Source organism: Lathyrus oleraceus, chromosome 5 (assembly GCF_024323335.1).
Source record: "Lathyrus oleraceus cultivar Zhongwan6 chromosome 5, CAAS_Psat_ZW6_1.0, whole genome shotgun sequence".
Classification (NCBI taxonomy): domain Eukaryota; kingdom Viridiplantae; phylum Streptophyta; class Magnoliopsida; order Fabales; family Fabaceae; genus Lathyrus; species Lathyrus oleraceus.
In genome coordinates this window covers 276,367,175-276,373,389 of record NC_066583.1, presented here as the reverse complement: position 1 = coordinate 276,373,389, position 6,215 = coordinate 276,367,175, and the positions used below count along the sequence as shown (strand labels likewise).

General features: G+C 39.3%; 1 non-coding gene across 1 annotated transcript; it reads left to right on the top strand.

The window, feature by feature from the left end:
• Window positions 1–3,029: 3,029 nt before the first annotated feature.
• On the top strand, window positions 3,030–3,136 carry LOC127088737 (small nucleolar RNA R71). Its single transcript, XR_007790560.1, has one exon. It is a non-coding gene; the product is annotated as a small nucleolar RNA R71 (small nucleolar RNA).
• The last annotated feature ends 3,079 nt before the right edge of the window (window positions 3,137–6,215 follow it).

Here is a 6,215-nt window from a genome sequence, read left to right as displayed (position 1 = left end):
ACGGCTCCAACGACATAATCACTAGCGTCGCACATTATCTCAAAAGGTTCTGACCAATCAGGGGGTTGCATGATGGGTGCTGAAATCAACGCTTGCTTTAAAAGGTTAAATGCTTCGTTACATTTATCATCGAAAATGAATTCAACATCTTTCATTAAAAGGCCAGTTAAAGGTTTAGTTATTTTGGAGAATTCCTTGATAAAACGCCGGTAGAATCCAACATGTCTAAGGAAACTTCGGACTTCTCTGATAGTTTTGGGTGGTTTTAGATTCTCTATGACTTCTATCTTAGCTCTATCTACCTCAATACCTTTTTCGGAAACTATATGTCCTAAAACAATCCCTTCGGTGACCATGAAATGACATTTTCCCAGTTTAGCACAAGGTTCACCTCCACGCATCTCTCCAGGATTTTCTCAAGGTTAGCAAGATAATTTTTGAAATCAAATCCGCAAACCGAGAAATCATCCATAAATACTTCCATGATACCATCTAGGTAATCTGCAAAGATTGACATCATGCAGTGTTGGAATGTAGCTGGGGCATTACAGAGACCGAATGGCATTCGTCTGTAGGCAAAAGTTACATAAGGGCATGTAAAGGTAGTTTTTTCTTGATCTTCAGGGTGGATAGGTATTTGGAAGAATCCTGAGTATCCATCTAGATAGTAGAAGTAAGAGTGTCTGGCTAGACGCTCCAACATCTGGTCTATAAATGGTAAAGGGAAATGATCCTTCCTGGTTGCTTTATTTAACTTTCTGTAGTCTATGCACATCCACCATCCTCCTTCTATCAGTTTTGCTACATGTTCGCCTTTATCGTTTTTCACTACTGTGATGCCTCCCTTTTTAGGTACTACATGCACAAGGCTCACCCACTTACTATCCGAGATCTGATAGATTATACCTGCCTCAAGTAGCTTAAGAACTTCTCTTTTAACATCACTCATTATAGGGTTTATTCTTCTCTAATGTTTTCTAGAGGGCTTTGAATCTTCTTCGAGCGAAATCCGATGCATGCATACAGATGGGCTTATACCTTTCAGATCAGAGATATTATATCCTAAGGTTGAGGGATATCTTTGTAAAACATATAAGAGTTTGTATGTTTCCTCTTGGCTCAAGGTAACACTAACTATATTTGGACGGTTCATCTCTTCATCGAGGAACTCATATCTCAGGTTCTTAGGCAGTTCCTTAAGTTCTAAGGTTGGTTTCTTAGGGCATGGCATAGGATCTGGGGTAAGGGATAATTTGTAAAGGTTATCATCGATGTAGGGCTTCCTAAAGTTATCATCTTCCAGTATGAGAGTTGATGGCAACTTAATCGTTTTTATGATTTCTTCTTGTTCTAATTCCCTAATGCATTCATCAATGATATCTATGGCATAACATGCGTCTCCCATCACAGGTTCCATAAGGAATTTCAAAAGTATAAATTCTATCTTCTCGTCACCTACCTCAAAGGTCAACTTTCCTCTCTTGACATCTATTATGGCTCCTGCAGTTGATAAGAATGGTCTACCTAGAAGGATTGATATATCATTATCCTCTTTGATGTCCATGACAACAAAATCTGTAGGGATAAATAACTGACCTATCCTAACAGGGACATCTTCTAATATGCCTATCGGATACTTAATAGATCTATCGGCTAATTGAAGTGACATATTAATACGTTGTAATTCTCCTAAGTTTAAACTCTCACAAACTGCTAAAGGCATTAAGCTCACACTAGCTCCTAAGTCTAGAAAAGCTTTTTCGATGACATGACTTCCCAAAAGACAAGGAATGGAGAAATTTCCAAGATCTTTATCTTTTTTGGGTAACTTATTATCAGAAATAGAATTGCATTCCAAGGGCTTTGGATTGTCGAGTCTACGTTTGTTAGTAAGGATGTCTTTGAGAAACTTTGCATAAGAAGGTATTTGGGTGATGGCTTCTGTGAAAGGGATTTCTACGTGAAGTTTTTCTAAAACCTTAATGAATTTCTGATACTGGTTATTGATCTGGGTTTGTTTTAGTCTTTGCGGATATGGTATCGGTGGTTTGTATGGCGGGGGTGGTACATAAGTTTTGTCTTTAAGTTCTTCTCCTTTTTCTTGACCTTCCTATTTTTCAGATTCCTCTGGTTCCTTTACTTCGTATGTGGGTTCGGAAGTTTTGGGTTCACTCAATCTTGGGTTGGATGGCTCATCATAAGCGGCCCCACTTCGTAGGGTAATGGCATTAGCTTGTCCTCTCGGATTCTGTTGAGGTTGTCCAGGGAACTGTCCTCCAGGCGTTGTCTGGGGGGCTTGGTTTAAAGCTACCTGAGAGATCTAGGTTTCAAGCATCTTATTGTGAGTAACTATTTGGTCAACCTTGGTTCCTAACTGGGTAATCAGTTCGTTAATTTGAATGTTCTGGTTCATGAACTCTTTGTTTTATTGGGTTTGAGTAGTGATACAATTTTCCATAATTTTCTCAAGGCTCGGCTTTGGTGGCACAGGTTGCATAGGTTGATTTGGTCTTGGGGCTTGGTAACCTGGTTGTCTCGGAGGTGTAGTATTTTGGATAGGGTTATTGTTCTTATAGGAGAAGTTCGGGCGATTCCTCCATCCAGGGTTGTAGGTATTCGAATATGGGTTCCCTTGGGCGTAGTTCACTAGCTCAGAGTTGGTTTTGTTTAAGAGACTGCATTTTGCAGATTGGTGTCCTTTGGTTCCACATATCTCACAATCCGACGAAACTGCAGCTGCAGTATTCGGGTTTATGCACATATGCTCGACCTTGAGGGCCAATGCGTCCATTTTAGCTTGCATCATGTCTATAGAGCTTAACTCATATACTCCTCCTTGGGCTTCCTTCTTCTCAAATGTCGCTCGTTCAACTCCCCATGATTGATTGTTTTGAGCCATATCTTCGATGAGGGCACTAGCTTCAGGGTAAGGTTTGTTCATCAGTGCGCCACCTGCGGCAGCGTCGATGGTCATCTTAGTGTTATAAGGAAGTCCATTATAGAAGGTCTGAATGATTAACCAATTTTCTAAACCATGATGTGGGCATGCTCTTAACAGCTCTTTATATCTCTCCCACGCTTCGAACAACGATTCTCCTTGGTTCTGGGTAAATCTGGTTATGTGGTTCCGAAGAATGGCGGTCTTACTTGGGGGAATGTATCTAGCAAGGAATACTTTTCTAAGGTTATCCCAAGTTATTATGGAATTGGGTGGAAGGGAATCTAACAATGATAGGGCTTTATCTCTGAGGGAGAAAGGGAATAATCTTAAACAGATTGCCTTAGGAGAAGCTCCATTGGATTTAAAAGTGTCTGCTAATTGGAAAAAGATTTTTAAATGTTGGTTTGGGTTCTCAGTAGCAAGACCTGCGAATTGTCTCTGTTGCACTAGTTGCAACAGGGAGGGTTTAAGTTCAAAATTATTAGCTGGGATGGTTGGGTTTACTATACTAGAACTAGGTTCTTCGTTGGATGGTGTGGCGAAGTCCTTAAGAGGTCTTTGGTTTTGATCTTCGTCCATAGCTCTCCTATATCTACGGAAAAATAAACGTGCGCGAGCGTAACGTTCAGGTTCCGTCAAAGGATCTACTAAGCTTCTGGTGCTGCGAGTCCTTCGCATTGACCGGCATGTAACAACCTAAGTCTAAACGATATAACAACAGGGTACGAAATTTGACGAAATTGGTCCCCGACAACGGCGCCAAAAACATGATGCGTGGTTTTTCGTAAGTGTACGAACGCGTCAGAGTAATATAAAAGATTGTCGAATCCACAGAGACCAAATGTCAATCTATCGTTATCTATTGTTATGGTGTTTATCTAAGGTAATCGAAACAGGTTTTTTAAGAGTGCACAATGAAAAATAAAGTATGAAATTAAATTAAATTAATAAAGGCAGGTTCGAATGTAATTCACATAATCAATTAATAATCCAAGTACTTTCTAATAGAATAACTTATGGGAAGTGTTTCCTACTTTGAAAAGAACCAATTTAATGGGAACTGTCGCTTTCGCGTATTCAGAATCGAGTTGTACTCCCTAATCAAACCCTCTTATTGTCACTTATAAAAAGGCGCGCATTGCGTTAGAGTAGTAAACCTATTTTTAAGAAATATAGTGTCTTGACTAAGTTGAAAAGTATTTTGACCTGGATTTCTTAACAAAAAGAGGTTCTCACGAACCAGACTCTAAACTTATAAACGCATCCGAAAATAGTTTTAAAATCACTTTTCTTTTTAAGTTAAAAACTCCTAATGAACTAAACAAAGCGCTTTCGCTGTATTTGAAATAGTTAAAAACAACTAAGTTTAGACAGACGTCGGACGGATTTCGATCTTACCCAACCGAAATTAAGTGCGGGAAAACTTAAGTTGAAAGTCAAAATAGCCCTTAAGTGTTTCTACGAACAATTGTACGGATTATCGGTTCAATTACGATCCTTACATTCTAACCTTTATAGGTTTAGCTAGACATGGTAAAGTAAAGATGCATTTTAATTTAAATAAAAGTAGTGTGAGTGCGGGAAATTAAATAAAAGTAGTGTGGTGCAAGAAGTAAATAAAAGTAGTGTAGTGCAAAAAATAAACGAAGTAAAGGCGGTGCGGGAAAGTAAACAAAGTAAAGGCAATGCGGAAAATATATAAAGTAAAGTGCGAGTGCGGGAAAATAAACAAAGTAAAGTGCGAGTGGGAGAAAGTAAACAAAGTAAAGGCAGTGCGGGAAATAAATAAAGTAAAATGCGAGTGCGGGAAAGTAAACAAAGTAAAGGCAATGCGGGAAATAAATAAAGTAAAGTGCGAGTGAGAGAAAGTAAAGTAGACAAAGGTAAAGCAATAAAGCCTGCTCCAATCGGAGGGTCGAATAAAGTGCGTAACAGAAATAAAAATGGCGGCAGGATTAACTTCCTTCCAAAGTGCTCCAAACTCGATTACAGACTCGATTACACAGCTATGGCAACACTCTGATGTGAAGCGGTTACCACTTTTACACAATACTGATATATGCCTAGTTGTAACTAAGTTTGGATTCTGAAACAAATGAAATCAAGGCTATATTTATAAGCAAGAAAAATAATGGAATTGACAAGGATCCCTCTAAGTTTGCAAATGGGAGGGAAACATATTGTTCTTGTGGCGCCCGCCACAACCTCATGGCGCCCGCCACAAGAGGAAAATGTGGCGCCCAAGTGGAGTTAGTGGGAGATGTGGCAGTTGAGGAGAAGTTGGAACTGGGACACGTCATGGCTGGACCCATGGCGCCAGCCATAGTGGGAGCCACAAGTGTAAAATGCTGATTTTTAGGCTTTTTAGCTCATTTTCACTCCTTTTCTCATTTGGGGCTCCGATTAGACAGAAAACCTAAAAACAAAGAAAAACATAGTAATAACATAATAATATAACACTAAAACAACTAAAATGCATGCGAAATCGGAGTCGAAAATACGGTGAATTTCAGTGTCATCAATAGACTCAAGGGGAAGAATATGCGTCATCGACTAAGATGAACATATCAAGGATAGACTGTCGGAGAAAAGTAGGAATTATATCTATCAGTTACTGGATATAATACCAAAGAGAGAATATTCGTCACCGGTTAAGATGAACATATCAAGGATAGACTCAGTAGGGGAAAGCATGATTTACAACTACCAGTTACTGGGTAGAAGACCACAAAGGGGAGAAAATCTGTCATCGGTTAGGATGAACATATCAAGGATTAACTCTCTGTGGATGAAAATAGGGATTACAGCTACCTTTTTACTTGGTAGAAAACCACAAAGAGAATATCTGTCACCGGTTAAGATGAACATATCAAGGATAGACTCAAAGGAAGAATATTTGTCATCGATTAGGATGAGCATATCAAGGATAGACTACCTAGGGAAAATGTAAAATGAATCCACTAGGGGAAATTAAGAGGAAGTAGATTACTATTACCGGGTATTGGGTAAAAGTAAAGCACTCGCCAATCGAAGAGAATATTACCAGTTACTGGGTAATAGACTTTCGGGGGACCAAAAGTATCCATGTAGGTAAGAGCTAGAAATAAACGGTCAAACAAAGACTCGCCCCGGTGAGGATATAACTCAGGGGGGACAGTTCCATCCAGACAATCAACTGAGGAGGAAGCTGAAATAATATTCATCCACGAGAAATAACTCGGTAGAGAATGAGAAAGGTTAAATCCTTTCTGCTTAAGGGGATGACACTCTATAA